Raw genomic sequence first — 22,377 nt, 5'->3', positions numbered from 1 at the left:
TCTTGGGCTGCTATGATAAACCCCTCTGTTTCTGATTTCAAGCCAGAGGCCATTAACCATTGGTGGGTAAGGGCTTTGTCAATATCTGCATTATTCGCTCTCTTTGGGTATTTGCCATTGAGAGGTTTTCCATGACATTTTTCAGTCATAATATCTAAGGCAGCAATTTTTGCACGGGTTTTCAAGCGCTTAGCTTTTTCTGCAGGTGTTTCTAGTTCGTCTAATTCTTGAATTTGTTGCAATTGGAATTCACTTAGATAGTCCTTTGCCTGTTTTGTTACTGAGTAAGATGCTTTCTTGCTTTCATGTTTTAAGACAAGTTTTAGCATCCAGTCCTCAGAGTTTTTCAGATAGGTGTCTAGGCCAACTGTGGCTACCTTCATTGATAATGCCAGCTGTAGAAGTCCTCGGCCTCCCTCTTTTCTTGGTAGATAAAGACGTTCTATATCTGCCTTATTATTATTATTATTATTATTATTATTATTATTATTGTTATTATTATTATTATTATTATTATTAGGTATCGATCTGGAGAAGTACATACTTTCGACTTCGTGTACCGTAAGACTATTTAGGCCTATCCAGTGGTTTGTTACTCTGGAGTCTGCAGAGCGTGCAATCACTTCTTGAGACAAATCCAAGCTGACGAAGAAACAGCCTCATCACTACAGTGGCTGAAGTGGCGTTAATTAACATTAATGATTACACACCCATGGGAAAGGGTGAAGGAGGAGAAGAATTCAATACGTGCATAGAAACATAGACTGACTGTTTAGACAGTTATATAGAGATACAGAAGCAAAAACTCAGAACAACTTAAAGATAAGACATACGAAATAAGATTAATTTAAGAGATTCTGACAATAGACAGGTGGAGTGGTAAAAGTTAAGTAGGGTGTAGATATTCATCTTAATAATAATAATAATAATAATAATAGAGTCAAAATTAAAAGAAGAGTGCCATTGTTATTGTTATCTAGTGAACGATATTTCGACATCTTGTGTGTCTTCAACTGGTTTCTATATTAACCAAAATGAAGTAGATTGACAAAATTATTTTTTGAACCAGTTGAAGACACACAAGATGTCGAAATATCGTTCACTAGATAACAATAGCACTCTTCTTTTAATTTTGACTCTATATCTTCAGGAGGAGTTACCTCAATCCTTTCTATATTAATAATAATAATAATAATAATAATAATAATAATAATAATAATAATAATAATAATAATAATATTAATAATAATAATAATAATAATAATAATAATAATAATAATAATAATAATAATAATAATAATAATAATAATAATAATAATACTGTCTATGTGATCTCAAATTTTAAAGCAAACACATAATTTTCTTATGGTTTCTTAAACATTCACTTGAACAAAACTGTACAAATCCAAATATATGGTACCCTAGGCATAACACCTACATGAACTTCTAACTTGTTGTCTCTTGAGGTCTCTGGGTGAGACTTGGATCCAACTTGTACAAATGCAAAACAAAAGTCAAACATAAAATAATAATAATAATAATAATAATAATAATAATAATAATAATAATAATAATAATAATAATAATGACAACAGCAACAATATATACTTTCTCCTCTGCTTAACAGACAGAAAATGTAATGAGGAAATCTTCTCTTGAAAATTTCCAAGATAGATTTTATGATCAACAGTTTGAGACGCAGCTGATGGTAATGCCATTATTGTTGGCAGATTAAAAGAGTTATTAGTGTAAGGATTTTTTCATCGGTTTTGAATGAAGGGATATCTCAAGAGCATATGATTAAGATAAATCTTCTAATTATTGATAAGCGACTTGGCGATGTCGTATATATATATATATGTTACGTTGTCTTGGAAATTTTATGACAAATCAATGTGATGACAGTAAAAAGATAAAAAAGAATTTACCGTCATATCAAACACTGATTAATATCACTGATTAACATTCGTTAACTCTTTGCCTATCCAATTTATTTTCATAAATTTTTCCTAAACGTCCATGCGTGTTTTTAGTCATTTAGCTCTTGTTTCGTATGTTCTGAGTAATATAAAGCTTTCTTTACGTAAGTACTCTGGTAGTCGAAAAATATTGGGAATGTCTGTCTTATATCATGCATGGAGGCCAGGGAAATATGCGTATCACATATGATACACAGGACAGGCAAACGGGTCAAACTGCATTTTAAAAAGATCCTTAATAAATGAAACAAGAAAACTGCAGCAAAGCTGCGTGATAGTGACGTCAGACGTGGCATGCAGACCATCTTATAACCTGTTTGACATTGCGTTTTTATTCTTCTCTTCCGTTTTGAGAATTCAGTGTACACATGCGCATTGCATATTTATTCTTCTTTTTTCCGGTTCCTACTCAAAACTGTTTACAGATCACAACCATCTCAAGAACTGCGCTAGTAAGGAGCACATCGCGCTCTGACGGTTTATGAAAAGACCAATTGTAACCAACTTCCGATGAGAAGAAGTTTGTAATCAAATATTTATGTTGTATGGTATTTAGTATACCTTTATTCGTCTTTATTACCCATATTCATGCCACTGGCCACCCTGACTTATTTCTCTTAGCGCGTTTTCATTTAAACTATGCAAATTACTCAAAGCAACAAATGTCTTCTATTCTTTTTGTATATGTTTAATTATATCGTCTGTTGAAGTCAAGATAAAGCAGTAGCGATGCTGATGACACCTTCTAATGTAGACCATATCTGTCCTCTTGTGTCAAGACACGAGAATTTTTTTTTTTTCCTAAATGGTATGTCCAGTTATTTCTTGATACTTGAGATTATCTCCCCTTCCTATTTGTAGTTCGTCCCAGCTGCCACCAGGCGATTGCTTTGCCTTCTTTGGAAGCGGGAGACAATATCAGGAAATCAAAAAATTCGTATTTAATATACTTTTATATGTCTTTGTGTCTCTACGTATTACCTTTTGCCTTTTTATTTGTTTTAGTCATTAGACTGTGGCCATGTTGGGGCAACGCCTTCAAGAATTTTTAGTCGAATGAATCCACCCCAGTCCTTTTTTTTTTTGTAAGCTTAGTACTTATTCTATCGGGTTCTTTTGCCGAACCGTTGGAATACGGGGACGTAAACACACCAACACCAGTTGTCAAGCAGTAGTGGGGGACAAACAAACACACACACACACACACACACACACACACACACTTGTATATATATATATATATATATATATATATATATATATTGGAAGGTTTGGAGGTGATGTACAGGAATTATATTATAGAAAAAAATTAAGGTACTCAGAAATCTGGATGGTTGTACATTTACAGATTTTTATTAATGTCACATGTTTTATAAATCATATAAAGCGCTTTTCACCTAATCGTGTAGGATTTTCAAATTATATATATATATATATATATATATATATATATATATATATATATATATATATATATATATATATATATATATATATATATATATATATATATATATATATACATGTATACATAAATGTATATATATGTGTGCGTGTGTGACTATATATATATATATATATATATATATACATATATATATATATGTATATATGTATATATACAAATATATATATATATATGTATATATATATACATATATATGTATATATACATATATGTATATATACAAATATATATATATATATATATGTATATATATATACATATATATGTATATATACATATATGTATATATATATATATATATATATATATATATATATACACATATGTATATATACATATATGTATATATACATATATATATATATATATATACATATATATATATATATATATACATACATACATATATATATATATATATATATATATATATATATATACATACACACCCACATATATATATGTGTGTGCGTGTGTGTGACTTTGGTCTCTGTTATTGCTACTGCTGCTGCTGCTGCTGCTGCTGCTGTCGATGATGATGATTACGACGACGACGACTACGACGCCGTTCCTTATAATGTGTTGGTTGTTTTTTGATATAGAGTAGAATTCTTTGAGCTTTATGATCCGAAACATTGACGCAGCTGAAGATGCGAGAGGGGATGGAGAGAAAAAGGGGCGATGCGAAAGTGGCCGGAAGTCGCGACACCCCCTATCCCCCCTATCACCACTACGAAATTGCTTCGTCTGCACTCACCGCATCCCACCAAGGAGACCATCACCTAACGAGGAGCCTCTACGTGGTGGCACCACCTGCTCGAAATAGCAATGAAATCTAACTCAAATCACGTCTTACTGGCTTATACAGCCGAAGGACACTTTGGCTTATGCGGCGCTAGGTTTCCTGATGAAAGGAAAACTATAGATGGTTACAGCTGAAATTTATTTGATCAATAGGCGCAAAAGTGGCCGTGTGGTAAGTAGCTTGCTTACCAACCACATGGTTCTGGGTTCATTCCCACTGCGTGGCACCTTGGGCAAGTGTCTTCTACTATAGCCTCGGGCCGACCAAAGCCTTGTGAGTGGATTTGGTAGACTGAAACTGAAAGAAGCCCATCGTATATATGTATATATATATATATATATATATATATATATATATATATATATATATATACATATATATATATGTGTGTGTATGTATGTATGTATGTGTATATGTTTGTGTGTCTGTGTTTGTCCCTCCAACATCGCTTGACACCGATGCTGGTGTGTTTTCGTCCCCGTAACTTAGCAGTTCAGCAAAAGAGACCGATAGTATAAGTACTAGGTATACAAAGAATAAGTCCTGGGGTCGATTCACTCGACTAAAGGCGGTGCTCCAGCATGGCCACAGTCAAATGACTGAAACAGGTAAAAGAGTAAATGAGTAACGGTTTTCTTGACCAAGGTTGACCTTTGGCGAAATATCAAGATCTGCAGCAGCACCACCACTACCACCACTACTGCAGCCATCAGTATCAACAGCATCATCATCAACAACAACAACAACAACACCTACTACTACTACTACTACTACTACTACTACTACTACTACTACTACTGCTGCTGCTGCTACTTCAACCACGCCAACAACGCGGCTGCCAAATTATCAATAACCAATACTATATTCACCATTATTAAACACATATCAACACTCATCGATCGAGATGAAGTCGTTACACTTCTTAAACCCAATAAATCCCAGTGAAATGACATCATACAAATCTGTTTTCCTCACAGACCCCACAAAATTTTAATCCTTCATATCACTTCGCTCCTAAAAGGTAACACTGATTCTAACCCCTATAGTGAAACAGTACATTAGTCACGGGCCTAACCAAATAAAGGATGATTTCAGCAACAAAATCTTCATGCACAATACCATTGTTAATTACCATCAACTTCAGCGAAACTTTATTCTTTGCAATCCACTCATACACAAATATTCAAAATCACCTTTTAAAAATGCCATAAAACCCTGACCAATTAATTACCTGTCCGTAGTTAATTATCTATCACCAATTAAGTATCAATAAACTGCACATCACCTGTCGCCAAGCTTATGTAGTGTTCAAGAACAACACTTCCAGAACAATTTCGTAAATACGGTACAACAAGGATCCGTCCTCTTAACCCCTCTTTTCAACTTATATCTATATACGAACTTCTCGCAGTTCTCCAGATACTACTGCACAACTAGTCCGCCTCTATATAAATCACATTGACATTGAGCTCCACAACAGGAGATTGAAAGTAACACTTAACATATTCTCTATCTTCTTTCTAACCAACATCAAAGAACATCAAATATAACCAACCATCACTTTCTGAAAAGAAAACATTTCGTATACACACACAAGACAAAGATACTAAGAATTGCATGCAGCCCCTCACAACATTCACATCTCCCATAGAAGACACAGTAAAGAAAATATAACTACACAAACATATTCAAAATAACCACAGATATCACATTTGACCACCAACAAAAAAAGTTAGGGGAGCATGGTGTATAAACAATTAGAGCAATTATTGAGTGTGTCTCTCTTACCTGAGGTCTCAATCTGTCCATAACAAATTATCATAAATTATAAAATATAGACAGCAGCACACTTTGCATCAAAGCAGGTTGTACACAGAAGGTACCCACAAGGCCACTAATACAACGAAGCAAGAATATTAAAAAGGAAAGACTTCTCGGATGATTGGGCGGGGTGCTCAGTTTGTTGCCGCTACAAGCTTCGACCCCAGTCGTCCCTGTCACTACATGAAAAACTACTTTCAAAATGCGCAGACGCGTTTACAACTCTCCAGAACATTGTTACAGCAGCAGCGTAAAAACAGTCTCCAACTCCCCAGCCAAGACAAACATGCGAAAAAGATTCCCGGAGGAATACCTGCAACATTGATATCTTCACTGACCACAAACACTTTAGCGGGATCAATCTTAGTAATAGATGTAGAGAAACAATAACTGGTGGTCACTCACTGAAACCGTCTTGTCTATCTCTCCTCATGGCCACCATCAGAGTCTACAGGAGTACAGCAATAAGCCGGGCAGTGGAAAAAGTACCGGAGACAGTCACACTGCACCTATAGTAATTCATCTTGGTGTGCTGGATTGTACAGTGCGGCAATCACTTAAGCGGAGACATGATATATCCTGGTAGGTAGATCTTATTTCTTTATTGCCCACAAGGGGCTAAACATAGAGGGGACAAACAAGGACAGGCAAAGGGGTTAAGTCGATTACATCGACCCCAGTGCGTAACTGGTACTTATTTAGTCGACCCCGAATGGATGAAAGGCAAAGTCGACTTTGGCGGAATTTGAACTCAGAACGTAACGGCAGACGAAATACCGGCAAGCATTTCGTCCGGCGTGCTACCGGTTCTGCCAGCTCGCCGCCTTCCCTGGTAGGTAGATCTGTAATAGGATACCCCTCGTCGTTTAACTGTTCTTGTGTTAGGACTGCTCAGTCATGTTGACACAAGGGTTGGTGGGGGTACCTCCAAAAGTAATTTCTCTACCACTGTGACCACTATCTCTTTAGCCTTCCCACTTTACTCTCAAAACGAATGTCACTATCGCTACGAGATTCACCACCACTTGGTCACCAACAATTACTAAACCACCACACCACCGAAACCACTACCAGAATTCCCATTGTGATCAACATTCAATGGTTAAAACCAAAATTACATCGTCACCACCATACACCGTTTTTTTATATGCGATGAAACACAGTACACAGGGCCCAGCGTTCCTTGTACATAGAAAAATGGTGGGGTGTTCACGACTGGAATGTCTTTCATCATACACAATCAAAGCAGACCCGGGGCTAAACGACAACAACGATCATCACGAGCCAATGAAGCATTCACATGTGGCCGTGTGGTAAGAGGCTTGCTTCCCAACCACATGTTTCTAGATTCAGTTCCACTGCGTAGCACCTTGGGCACGTGTCTTCTACTATAGCCTCAGATTGACCAAAGCCTCGTGAGTAGATTCAATAGACGGAAACTGAAAGAAGCCTATCGAGCTTTTATATCTTCGAAACGTCTAGTTAGAATAGAGGCAGCTGACGAAGGATTAATTCCAGGTGGCTATCAGTTTTCCTATGTGTTCGTTCCGTTGTCTGTAGTTCATTGTTCTAACGTCCTGTACCCTGATATGCATCTATATACACATGTAGATGTATGTACATATATGTGTGTATACATGCATATATGTTCTTTGTATTATTATATATATATATATATATATATATATATATATATATATTTATGCGTGTGTCTTTGTATCTGTATTTGACCCCACCATCATCGCTTGGTGTGTTTACGTCCCCGTAAGGTAGCAGTTCGGCAAAACAGAACCGACTGAATAAGTACTAGGCTTACAAAGAATAAGTCCTGGGGTCGATTTCTTTGATTAAGACCCTTCAAGGCGGTGCTCCAGCATGGCCACAGTCAAATGACTGAATCAAATAAAAGGATAAAATAATAGTCATTTGACCTACTAGAGATAGCAGCCAAATCACAGAAATTAACAACATAAAGAGAAAGGCACAATAGGGATTAGGCAGTGAAGTCGGGATGGTCACGGCTGCAATGTTCTTAATCATAAGACTGGTGGATTTAGGGTTAAGCTGGGGCTGAACGATAAGAATTGCCCCGTCCCCCAACCCGCAGCAGTGTGGCCACGTGTTCACGGTGTTGGCTTTCGGTCAATATGGCAATTCGTGATAACAGATGGTCTGAGACGTGCGATGGAGTCAGTTTGGAATTCCTACAACGCCATTTTTTCAGCATCAGAACCCTTCCACACCCGTCGTCTCCACCCCGACCCCCTTGACTAACGCCAACATCCCCTGCTATCTCCGAGAGAATTTGCTAGTTATATATATTTCAATAGCAGAGTCTCTACTACTACTACTACTACTACTACTACTACTACTACTACTACTACTACTACTACTACTACTACTGCTGCTGCTGCTGCTGCTGCTACTACTACGATAGAGATCGTCGTTCTGAGAAATCGGAGAGAAAGTCACATTTGTGTGTATGCATGTAAGGTATGTATGTGTACACACACACACACACACACGCATACATAAGCATTTAAAATACTTTTATACACAGATATTTGGATACACACACACACACACACACACACACACATATATATATATATATATTTATGTTAATTATATATATATATATATATATATATATATATATATATGAAACGTCGGGTTTGAATAGAGGCAGCTGACGAAGGATTAATTCCAAGTGGCTATCTGTTTTCCTATGTGTTCGTTCCGTGGTCTGTAGTTCATTGTTCTAACGTCCTGTACCCTGATATGCATCTATATACACATGTAGATGTAAGTATGTACATATATGTGTGTATACATGCATATATGTTCTTTGTATATATATATATATATATATATATATATATATATATATATATATATATATATATATGGCTGTGTGGTAAGAAACTTGTTAGGCGCAGACCAAAGCCCGACCAAAGCCCTGTGAGTGGATTTAGTAGACGGAAACTGAAAGAAGCCCGTCATATATATATATATGTGTGTGTGTATGTGTCGTCCCGATGTTGGTGTGTTTACGTCCCCGTAACTTAGCGGTTCGGCAAAAGTAAGCGATAGAATAAGTACTAGGCTTACAGAGAATAGAATCTGGGGTCGATTTGTTCGACTAAAGGCGGTGCTCCAGCATGGCCGCAGTCAAATGACTGAAACAAATAAATGAATAAAAGAATATATATATATATATATATATATATATATATGTATGTATGTATGTAGTGTACGTACGCACACACATATAAGGACACACACACGCGCACGTGTGTGCACGCCCCCCCCCCCAACAAACTCCAGCCTCCCACTACATACGCAGATTGATCAACAGATGTGAATGGTGATTGATCGTACCAAGTCGATTGATGATGGCCCCAGGAACCATCACTACTTTATCTCCGACCCTACCCACCCACCCACCCACCCCCACCCCGTTCTCCCAGCCAAACACACTTACCTCCTCTTCTTCCGCCTCCTCCTCTTATATCTGTCCCCACCCACCCACGCACCCACCCATCCTCCACCTCCTGTCGTAAAGACAAATGCATTCATAAACGCTAATTACACGCTCAGTCATGCTCTAATGACGTTTAGATTGATTGAGGCATTTTCTTCTTTCTCTCTCTCCCTCCCCTCCCCCCTCTCCTCCTCCGCCGCCTCCCCTCTTTCCTCATTCTCCTCTTCCTCCGTCTCGTCTTCCAGCTTATCCTTCACTCTGCCTATCCCCCTTTCCTTCCTCACTCTCTTTTCCTTTTTCTTTCACTACTCTGTATCTCTCTATCTCCATCTCTCTCTCTCTCTCTCTCTCTCATTCTCTTCTTGTCTCACTCTCACTCTCTTTCCTTCTCTCTTTCTTTCTCTTCTTGTTTCACTTTCACTCTCTTTCTCTCTCTCTGTCTCTGTCTCTCTCTCTCTCTCTCTCTCTCATTCTCTTCTTGTCTCAATCTCACTCTCTTTCCTTCTCTCTCTTTCTCTCATTCTCTTCTTGTCTCACTCTCTTTCCTTCTCTCTCTCTCTCATTTTCTTCTTGTCTCACGCTCACTCTCTTTCCTTCTCTGTCTCCCCCCCCCCTCTCTCCATTCTTTGAAAAAATATTCTAGAACTGGCAGGTGTCGTTTCACTTGCTGATAAATAGCAGACAACAACAGCAACAACAACAACAACAACAAGCACAGGTATTTGTACTTTTAGGATAACTATGTGGCTTCTGGGCGTTCGATCGACTTGTTAGAAAAAGCAGCCAAGACCTTGTTGCTGATGCATTTGACGCTGTTGTAATTTAATGAAGAAATGATGGGAGGTGGAGGTCACGGGATGGAACGCGGTGCGATCGGATTTGCTTAATAAAGGCCGCCCTAGGATTAAACAACAAATCGTCACAACCAATTCTACTACTACTACTACTACTACTACTACTACTACTACTACTACTACTAACATACTACTACTACTACTACTACTATAGCAAACGATCATGGCAACATCGGTAACAACACAGTTACTAACACCACTACTCTCACCACCACCCTCACTACCACCACCACCACCACAACCACCACCACCATCATCATCATCATCACAACCATTATCATCATCACCACCACCACCACCACCACCACCACCACCATCACCGCCACCACCACCACCATCATCATCATCACCACCACCACCAGCATGATCATGATCATGATGATGATGATGATGATCATGATCATCATCATCATGGATGAGGTGAACAACGTTAGGGGCAAACGAGAGAACCCGTATGCAATCCCTCGATCTGCTAGAAATAGCTACCAAATGTCCTTCAAATTGCATTTCTACCGAAAAAAAAAATCATTGCTTAATGTAGTTAGTTCTAAATTGATTAAGGGGACGGTCATGACTACAATGCCTTTGATCATAGGCGTGGTTGGTCAGCGTTGACCTTGGGCTAAACAACAATATAACAAAAAAAAATCATCGTTAACAGGAACAGCAACAACAACGACAAAGTGTGTAACAGGTGGAGGTTGAATTTAAGCAAACATGGAAGTAAAAATGGAGCCGGTTGACAGCTAAGCTATGGGGCATTACGGCCTTATAGCACTGACCGGAACTAGAAGTACTCCAGCTGTTTGACCCCCTCATTGCCACCGACACTGAGCAAACAAGACAAGGAAACGTTTATAAAGCTTAAGGAAATAGCTACCAAATCTCCCTCAAATTCGCCCTATTTACTGTCAGTCTGGACAGCAGTCTCTCTCTCTCTCTCTCTCTCTCTCTCTCTCTTTCTCTCCCCTCTCCTCTCTCTCACACACACTCACACACATACCTATTATTTTACCGATTTAATGTCTATTAAGGAGTGTCCCCTTTCACTAATTCATTGATAGCTCCCTGCTGAATTAGCGAAAACAGACTTTGTTTACTAAAACATCAAAATCTCTAGAATAATAATAATTCTTTCTAAGGCGGCGAGCTGGCAGAATCGTTAGCACGCCGGACGGAATGCTTAGCGGTATTTCGTCTGTCTTCATGTTCTGAGTTCAAATTCCGCTGAGGTCGACTTTGCCTTTTATCCTTTCGGGGTCTTTAAACTAAGTACCAGTTGCGTACTGGGGTCGAACTATTCGACTACCCCGCCCCCCCCCCCTCTCCAAACATTTCGGGCCTTGTGCCTAGAGCAGAAAAGAATAATAGTTCTTTCTATCCTGCTTTACAAAACCTGAAATTTGAGGGCAGGGGTAAGTCGATTACATCGACCCAGTACTCAACTGGTACTTATTTTATCGACCACGAAAGGATGGAAGGCAAAGTTGACCTCGGCATTATATTTGTGTACGTGTATGTGTGTGTATTGAAGGCTCGTGGCCTTGTAGTTACGTGCGTTGCACTCGCAATCGTGGTTTCGATTCTCAGACCATGCGGCGCGTTGCGCCATCCCACTCAGCTCTAAATGGGTATCCTCTTTGTGGTGGTCACCTTCTGATCAGGAGGAACGTTGGTCTGCTCACCTGGCCAGCGGGATGGCATCTTTCAACTGCTAAAATGCATTGTGACCAGCGATGTATAACAATGTCCGCTAGTCTGATCAGAATCAATTTAGGTACCAGACAACAATAGTACTGCATGATTTCAGACAGCGTGATTTCATTTTTATCTCCCAACATTGATTCGAGCAAGAATCGAAACCGTTAACTTCATTTCGCTGTTGTCATGTTTATTTTCCTACATTCTATTGGATTATCCGGAAAGTTCGTGCCGATTTTTGAAGGAAAGAAAAAGGTCAATAAATACTTGCCATTACATTTTTAATCAACCAAATATGAACCATTTTGTTGCACAATGCGTCTCCATTTTCCCTTTAACTTGAAAATACCCTCTTCCCAGAATTGAGGTGGCTTCATGGCAAATAAGTCGAAAGGTAAGCTTCAATAAATCGGCATGAACTTTCCGGACAACCCAGTATATATAACTAAGGAACCTGGAATAAGAAGATGGGTTATGATGTTGGTCCTATAATGTTAGAATAATCTGTGTTCAAATGTCAAGGCTGTCTACATTATCTTGCTTTAAAATGTCACATTTACAACCCTTTATGTGGTTGAGATAAGTACCAGTTGAATACTGGGGCCGATGTAATCGACTTAACTACTCCCGGGTATCAGTATAAAAACTGCATCTATCTGCCGAGCCATGTCGAGCCAGTGGGGGCAGAATAGGCTCATCAAACCAGTATGATCTGAAGCTCAAATTCATAGCTTCCACTTCAGGCCGTGGCTGGATGGGGAGGACGTGCTGAAGCCTTTGTCTTGCAGTGGACTCCAATCCAATGTGGTTGAGAAAGTAGGATATTAGGGCTGGGGGTGAAATGGTAAAAAGACATTAGAACGTTGGCAGGGAATGGTTTGTGGTATTTGCTTGACTCTAAGTGCATGAAGATCAAATCCGGCCGATGTCAATTTTGACTTTCATCCGTTCAGGGACGATGAGTAAAAAGTGTCAATCCAATCTGGTGGATTGACAGGATTAGTGGTGCATCATGTTTCCGTTTTTATTTTTACTTTTGTTTACTCTTTTCTTTTTTTCTCTTTTACTTGTTTCAGTCGTTTGACTGCGGCCATGCTGGAGCACCGCCTTTAGTCGAGCAAATCGACCCCAGGACTTTATTCTTTTTGGAAGCCTAGTACTTATTCTATCGGTCTCTTTTGCCGAACTGCTAAGTTACGGTGACATAAACACACCACCATCGGTTTTCAAGCGATGTTGGGGGGACAAACACAGACACACAAACATATACACATACATACATACACATATATATACATATATACGACAGGCTTCTTTCAGTTTCCGTCTACCAAATCCACTCACAAGGCTTTGGTCGGCCCGAGGCTATAGTGGAAGACACTTGCCCAAGGTGCCACGCAGTGGGACTGAATCCGGAACCATGTGGTTCGTAAGCAAGCTACTTACCACACAGCCACTCCTGCGCCTATATATTGAAAAGAAAACCCATGTCCAACAAAATCGCGGCTACCACATTTCTCCAGGCTACACCAACCTCCATTCTTTTTCTGTACCGACTCTTTCGCTTCCTGATTTCATTTTCATAAATAATTCTTTTCTGTCTTAGAGACAGTCGCTTCCCGCGATGTCATTAATCGATTAGCTTTCCCCTAATCTCCAACCCTCACATACAGATAAACATCTAGGCTTAAACTTGACGCTGCCCCAGTTGTAACTAGGACAGTATCCACCCAGTTCCCACCCACTCATTCGTGATGCGTTGTTTTCGCATTTTAATTTTTAGTACCCTAAAACATCTTCAAACTACAATCTACTGACATTGAAGATGTAAGATAAGCGTAAAAAAAGGAAGGGATGGTCACGGAAGGAACGCTTTTCATCATAGATCAGCAAATCAGGTCTGGATTGGGTTAAATAAAGCGACAACACACTAGCGAAGCCGGAGCGGTAGGGGAGGGGTGATACTTTTAAAGGGGCGGTACTTTTTATCCTGTTGTAGGCTATAAGCCAGAATAGATTATATTGAATTAGTACGGTATGCGATAATTCCCGATATTATATATATATATAAAATAAAAAAATACTGGAAATTCACGACTTTTGTGTCTGCTGTAGGCAATATGCGTTTTTTGTGGTGTCCGGGGGCAGAAAACGGAAGGGCCGCCCTGGGCGGCACACACTCTAGCTACGCTAGTGCGACAGCAGCCACTGAATTATAATATAGCAGAGAGGCGGGAAAGGTATTATATTTACAACAGACTCCATTAGAAGGAGGCGGAGTTATAAAAACACAGGAAGCGGAAGAGTTTCTACACAACCATTTAAAGGTGGGTGTGTCAAAAAATGTTGTCGGAATTAAACTTTCGAAGATGAGCCACGAGGGAAAAAGGTTAATTGTTTTCCTCAAATGTCATTAAGTCTCCGACAAGGGAAGGTTCTACTTAGTTGCTCGACCTGCTAGAAATAGTAGTTAATTTTTTTTCTCAAATCACACTTAGTCTTCAATGAGGAAATGTTCTGTTTAGTTGCTTGATCTGCTAGAAATAGCAGTTAACTCTTTCTCAAATCACACTTTTTCGACAAATGGGGGAAGGTTCCCCTCAGTTGCTTGACCTGCTAGAAATAACAGGTAACTCTTTCTCAAATCACACTAATTCTTCAAATGAGGGAAGGTTCCCCTCATTTGCTCGACCTGCTAGAAATAACAGTTAATTCTTTCTGAAATCACACTAATTCTTCAAATGGGGGAAGGTTCCCCTCAGTTGCTTGACCTTCTAGGAATAGCAGTTAATTCTTTCTCAAATCACACTAATTCTTCAAATGGGGGAAGATTCCCCTCAGTTGCTCGACCTGCTAGAAATAACAGTTAATTCTTCCTCGAATCACACTGTGTCTTCTAAAGGGAAGGAACCATTGAATAAATGTAATTCCTGATATCGTTGGAAATACGGTTACGGCTTTGATCAAGTGTGTGTGTACTCGGTCAGAGTAGACCTGGGGCTAAACAGCATAAATCACTGAAAATGTTGGATAGTGAGTGAGATAGACAGACAGATGGACAGACAGAGTGAGGAGAGAGAGAAAGGGATGAGGAGGAAGAGGAGGAAGAGAGAATATCTAGGAAGTAGCTTGCATAACATGAAATATTTATATATGAAGAGAGTATCTATAAAATATTCGTTATTGGCAGATGTGAGTAAATAATTTCCTTACAGAAACGTGAGAAAAACGGAGTAAATTTCTAGAATATTATCAATTAACATAAGAGTTAGGAGAGAGGGCGTGTCTGTATTAAGAAATTTGTGAGTTAGGGGAGGAATCTTTAAAACATAATGTAAGAGGTTTGATTCGGAAATGGGTGAGGGAAATGGTAAATAATGCCAAAATAATCAAAAGAGAGAATGTATAACATTGTGTAAATATTATAGGAGTTAGAGGAGGAAGTACCAGTGAAACACTGGTGTCGATATAATCGACTCAGGCGTTGTGCCTTTAGTAGAAAGGACTATTATTGTTATTTTTTGGTGGGGGCGAGATTTTTTTTTTTTTTACGGCAAATTTTCCCACGGCAAAAATATTGACAATGGAATTTCCTAAAACCATTTACGATAATTATTAGAAAAGAGAACGTCTCTTTCACATCGTTTGGATGATATATAACAATGTTTATAAGAGTTAGAAACAGTCGGGAGAGGATAGGATCGCTTGAGTTTTAGCAACAGTTAATGGAGTGTCTGGTAGCAGTTTGAACTGAACCGATCATTATGGAACTGTGTTGACAATAGAGGGCAGTTAGTGATAACATTAAAACATCAAAAATCTAATTAGAAACATTTGTGTAGTGAAGAAAGAACAAAATTATTTCGGAAGTACGAGTGACAACTATGGATATGTTTAGATCTTATTAGACCTCTTCAGCGAAATATAAACTTCACCACAATCATTGAAGCTGTGTTGGGTGAATCACTAAATGTAAAAGAATGTATATATAGAAGTGGAGTATACCAGAGTTATCTAGAGAATAAATCTATATTTTTGGAAGTCAGAATTTATACTAAACAGATTGAGTGAAATATCAAAAAGCTAAAGAAAAAATAGTTGTAATTAAACTTAATAGTTAGGGACAAGTGTTTCTAATAAATTGAATCATACTTAATACTTGTTTATAATTCTTTGAATTAAATTTAACAGCGACGGGATGGTGGGGTTTCTTTCTAAATGGATTTGTCTACGAAGAAGGAAGGGCATCCACGAATATTTTCGGTGTCTCCGAAAATAAGAGAAGGGCGGAGTGAAATTCACTAGAGAGCAGAGGGTTGGTTCGAGTGGTTACAAAAGAGTGTGTACTTCGCTAAAGACATCCAGGGTCCCGGATGGATGGCAGTGGTGGTGGTGGGGCGGTGCTAAACCAAATGGAAGATTAGTGTTTATTACAGTTTTAATTAAGTATAATGGTTAGGGCTAGGATATTGACACCAGATGGGAGATATTTAACAGATGAGAGTGGGAGCAGGGGTAGGGAGGTCGGCTGTGTTAATAAATATTTTAAACGACCAAATATTATTTCTGTCGTGGGTTGTGTTATGGCTGACAGAATCGTTAGCGCGTCGGACAAAATGTTCAGCAGTATTTCTTTACGCTCTGAATTCAAATTCCGCCATGGTCGACTTTGTTTTTTTATCTTTTCAGAGTCGATAAAAAAGTACCAGTAGAACACTGGGGTCTGTCTAATCGCCTTCCTCTTACTTCTAAATTGCTGGTCTTGTGTCAAAATTTCAAACCAACATTTATACCACGAGAAAGAGGACAAATGTAATGTTTTGGACACTCCTTCTCCTCCTCATTCTTCTTCCGAGAGAGTGTGAGAGATAAAGCTCTTCTCACTCGACCACAAAACTGCAAACGCCTAACAACATCGTTCGTTCCCCACCTCCGCCCTGATTCAACTGTTTTACTCTTTAGTAATAAATATGTCTGCACAGTTCATATATCCAAATGTAGTTAGGCTCCTTGCTGTGAAATTAGATCCAGCTTTTCTGAATTTATTTCGCCAGACTGGAATGAGAATCAAACCGATTAGTTTCGTTGTCTTTACGGTTCATCAGGATTCGCCTTACCACGCCTCCTCCTCCTCCTCCTCCTCCTCCTCCTCCTCCTCCTCCTCCTCCTCCTTCTTCCAAACTGCAGTAATGGAGAATTTCCTATCACAATGGAAATTCGACTCTGACTGAGAAAACTCATCTGCATGAAGCTACGAAGGTTTGACACTCCAAGAGTAAATACTGAAGTCCCGATACCAGAGTGAATTATGAACACGAATACGGTGTCATATAATAGTTTAATGGGTGTACCTGTGTGTGTATAAGAGTGTGTGTGTGTGTGTGTGTGTGTGTGTGTGTGTGTGTGTGTGTGTGTGTGTGTGTAATGTAGGTATGGATTGTTCTGAAGTGGTGTATAGATTTTATATATTAAGTCAAAGGCGGCAGTCAGGATACTATTTAGCAGTTGCAACCCTTTGAGGAATTCATTATGATGAATCCCTCTGAAGCACTAAAGAAATTGCTTCTATCCAAATCCTCCTAACCACCTTCTTTTCCTTTTTATACAGGGTGGGTGGAAAGCAACTAGGCATTAGAAATTGCTTACAGGATTTTTAGTGTCACTGAAGTCATGACAAAAACATTTTTTAAACAGGCAACACTAATGTGGATATTTTTAATTTTCTTATTGCCTTATTTCCTAATTCTTATTTTCCAGACGGTCGGTCGCTTGACTGTGCAGGAGCGAGCTAAGATGGCAGCACGCTATGAAGTGTGGAAGTCCATTGTTCTGGTTCAGAGATGGTGGCGTGCTTGGGAAGATAAGCATGCAACATTACGTCTGGAGACAATAAAACGTTGTCATGCAAAGCTGATGACCACAGGCTCTGTGGACGATACAAGTAGAAATAGCCGTCCAACCACATCCTGATCAGTGGAGAACGTGGCAACAGGGCAGGAAATGTTTAATCGCAGCCCGCAAAAATCAACACGTCAAGCAGCTCACGAAAGTGGACCAATATGACACACAATACGTAGGGTGTTGCATAACGAATTGAATTTTCATCCGTGGAAACCCCATTACTTGCAGGAGCTAAAACTTGAAGACTGTAACCGCAGAAGTCCAGAAATCTAGAAATCCAGAACTCCAAGAAGTCCAGATCTTACTCCATGTCATTTTTTTTTACCTGTGGGGGTTACACAAAAGAGATGTACAAAACGTCGCACACTGGAGGACTTGGAGATACGGGTTCAGGAGGTTCTCAATGATATCCCAGACGACGTCATTCAGAAGGTTGTTCATTTTATCCCTGGACATTTGAGGAAACTGGTTGACGCCACCGGTGCTTAGGTTGAAATATGAAGATTTATTTTCAATTTCCCATGTAATAAAGAACATATATCATTTGTTCCAATAATTTTGTAAAAGGAATCTGGATTTTATCACCAAATCTTTAATGCCTATTTACTTTTCACCCACCCTGTACATATATATATATATATATATATATATATGTGTGTGTGTGTGTGTGTGTGTGTGTGTGTGTGTGTGTACATATGTGTGTGTATATATATATATATATATATATATATACAAACACACACACACACATATGTATTCAAACGCACACACACATATATAGAGGCAATTATGCGGATGAAGAAACTACATATATTTAATATAACAGCTTGGGTATGAAATACAAAATATGTATGTATGTATACATGCAAAACGAGAGGAAACAAAGAGCGGAGACTTTCAGACGATGAATATTTGATTATAAACATATAGACATCTATATTAAACTAGTGGGACCCGTTAATATTTCACGGAATTAATGGTAAACCTATCGGGTTATTTCTGAAAACTTTATCCCAAAAACCTGAAAGCGTAGTCTGTGTTGTGTCTGTATGGAAAGACAGTCACTCATCTGCTATTCATTGAAAAGTGAAAGAAATTGGAATACGATGATTACTTAATGCACTTTGTATATACACCTTATATACTTTATGCACAATTTTATAGACTTAATACACAGCAGTCATAAAATAAATATTCACTCTTATTTTTCCATTTTTCCCATGAACAAAAAAAGAAAATATCCCGTACATATGATACAACCTTTAGTGAGATTTGAAACTGCATATATCTGCTACGTAAATAAGCGCGAATATTTCACGGAATTGCATTTATGCGCATGCATTAAGTGAGAGGTGATATAAAGAAAAAAAATTTAGTTCAATTTTGAAAAATACTCTTTTCACTATCCAACCACCACCACCATTTCCACTATTGGGACTACTGAATGACATAGAGAAGAGAGAACATCTAAACAAAGCTAAACGATTCAGTACAAAAGTTAGAGGAGGGAATATTTCCTCGAGAAATTAGAAATGTCTTTGTATCGTTTTGCTGTTGAGAGAAAATGGATTGCCATGTCTTCATTGGATGGTACTTTCTCTGTCTTTGGAGGCGGTGTAGGTTTGATGCATCGTGTCGAAGTTGCTTGTGGATGATATCTGTATTCAAAAGGCAAACGAAGAACGAAGAACGAAGAACGAAGAACGAAGAGTGTTATCGTCTAGGTATGAGTGAGTGTTGTCAGAGGTGGTAGCCAACAAGTCTTTGCTAGAAAGTGCAGTAAGCAGGTCGCTAGTGTAGAGAAAAAATAGTAAAGGTCATAATCGAATATTTGAGGTTCATCAGATTTAATGATGTCCGGAAGATGCACTGCGATCTGATAGTAAACTTCCAGCCCGAGGAATGAAAGATAGTTGCAGTTCATATTCGTACAATTGAAGAGATTCTTAAGCGACACGGTCAAAGAAAAAAGTGCAACGAGATTGCTTTCATTGAATGACTGACTTCTCAAGGGTATGAATCAATAGGGAATGATATAAAAGAGCCTGTGACCGGAAGCTCTGACCCTGCAAAACCTGTCCTAGGAATAAGTGAAAAGAGAAAAAGTGATGCTAATGTTGTTGGGAAAGGTGAGTGTCTTCACCAAATTTTGAGATGTTGGAAATGAGACCGATATATATATATATATATATATATATATATATATATATATATATATATATATTATGAATTAAAAGCAGCTCTAATAATGTAAATATCATCGATTGCACATACATAGTGTAATATTTTGTTTATACGCCAAACTTGCTGCGGGACAGCGTCCGGGGAAAGTTCCCTACACAACGCTGAGTGTTAAAAAACTCCTGAATGTCACAGACCAGGTGAGACAATTCTCCTCAGAATCATTGTAGCATATACTCGGTTCGTCTCGAAACGAAATGAATCGCTGTTCTGTGACTTATGTGCAAATAGAGTGAAGTTTGTTTGCTGATGTGCTGCGGCGTAGCAAACGTGAAAGAAAATTAAATAACGAATTAAAAGCAGCTCAGGAAATATAAACACTACCGGATCCGGCAGCAAACTTGGTGTATAAACAAAACACACACATGTGTGACTATATAGGTATGTACACACACACACGCACACACACACACACACACACACACACACACACACACACACACACACACACACACACACACACACACACACACACACACACACACACACACACACATACACACAAGTATAAGGAATCGGTTTTGTGGTTCTGTAACCAATGTTCTCTTTTTTGAATCGTTGCCCGATTCGCTAGTTTTGTGTGTCTGAGGTTTATTATTTATTTTGTTTTCGAGAGTCGTCGTCAGGAAATGAACGGTGAACATTCGTGGAGCCAGGTATTGAGATTAGGATGATTGACATGTTTGGAATGGAATTGCATTGAGCCATATCTCTCTCTCTCTCTCTCTCTCTCTCTCTCTCTCTCTTTCTCTTTCTTTCAAACATACATATACACTCGAACACACGTGTTCACTCCCTCAAACATAGTATACACAGCCCTCTAACGCTCTTAAACACGCGCGCACGCACCGATTAAGCACAAATCTTGGTTACAATTCTATTGCAATAAATATTTGAGAACGGTTTTTGCTTGAATCAACGCGACTTGGCTGACAAATCGTGAGTAGCTAAGACGGAGGGTGTCAATTAACTCTTGATGGCTGAACCAATGAAGCAGTTTCTAAATGGTAAGGTGATCTGCTGAAGATACCAGTGAAATCCCCCTCAAATCACACATTTGCGTCATTGAAATGCTACCATTTCTGAAGCTTTAAGGGCATGGAAAGTGCCTTATAGACGGAAGCAGTTGTGATTCCTTAGTCCTTCATGGCTGGGTCATCACTTGAGGTGCCAAATGGGGTTCAATTCATTGAAGTCTTCATTGATCACAAATAGATGACCAAAATGAATATAGGTTTTATTCTTTCTTTCTTTTTTATTAATTGATTGGAATGTTCAAAGTTCACCGTGCTTCTGTCGGACGAATCACGTACATCCATTCATACATACATACATACATACATCCATACATCCATACATGCATACATCCATACGTCCATACATACATACATACATACATACATACTTACATACATACATCCATTCATACATACATACATACATACATACATCCATTCATACATACATCCATTCATACATACATACATACATACATACATACATTCATACATACATACATACATACATACATACATACATACATTCATACATACATCCATTCATACATACATATATACATACATACATGCATGCATGCATGCATGCATACATACATACATACATACATACATACATACATACATACATCCATTCATACTTACATACATACATACATACATACATACACACATACATACATACATACATACATACATACACACACACATACATACATACATACATACATACACACACACACACATACATACATACATACATACATACTTACATACATACACACATACATACATACATACATACACACATACATACATACATACATACATACATACATACATACATACATACATACATACATAACCCCATACTAGAATACTACCTTGATTGATTTTACTCGATCATATCGATCCGTTCTTTTTTTTTTTTCATTTAATCTGTCCGATATATATATAATCAATTCCCTCTATTTTGTATACTGTTTTTACTTTGGCTTATGAATCATATCCGATCGTGTGTGCATATGTGTGCGTGTGTGTGAGTGTGTGTGTGTGTGTGTGTGCGTGCGTGTGGGTGTGCGTGTGTGTGCCCGTGTGTGTGTGTGT

General features: G+C 38.5%; 1 long non-coding RNA gene across 3 annotated transcripts in view; it reads left to right on the top strand.

Annotated features, from left to right (window-relative positions):
* The window catches only part of LOC149131414 (uncharacterized), a 35,046-nt gene that overhangs the window by 7,133 nt on the left and 5,536 nt on the right, over positions 1–22,377 (top strand). The window contains exon 1 of one of the 3 annotated variants that reach the window (XR_016237989.1): positions 4,691–6,655. The exons of 1 other annotated variant lie outside the window; for it this stretch is intronic. This is a non-coding gene — a long non-coding RNA (uncharacterized LOC149131414). Of the gene's footprint in view, positions 1–4,690; positions 6,656–18,762; positions 20,143–22,377 lie in introns of those variants that run through there. One more of the 3 variants, XR_016237990.1, reaches the window with a different exon arrangement.

This window comes from Octopus bimaculoides, chromosome 22 (assembly GCF_046866305.1).
Source record: "Octopus bimaculoides isolate indiv1 chromosome 22, ASM4686630v1, whole genome shotgun sequence".
Classification (NCBI taxonomy): Eukaryota; Metazoa; Mollusca; class Cephalopoda; order Octopoda; family Octopodidae; genus Octopus; species Octopus bimaculoides.
Note: the sequence above shows the minus strand (reverse complement) of the source record. Positions and strands in the feature narration are given on the sequence as shown.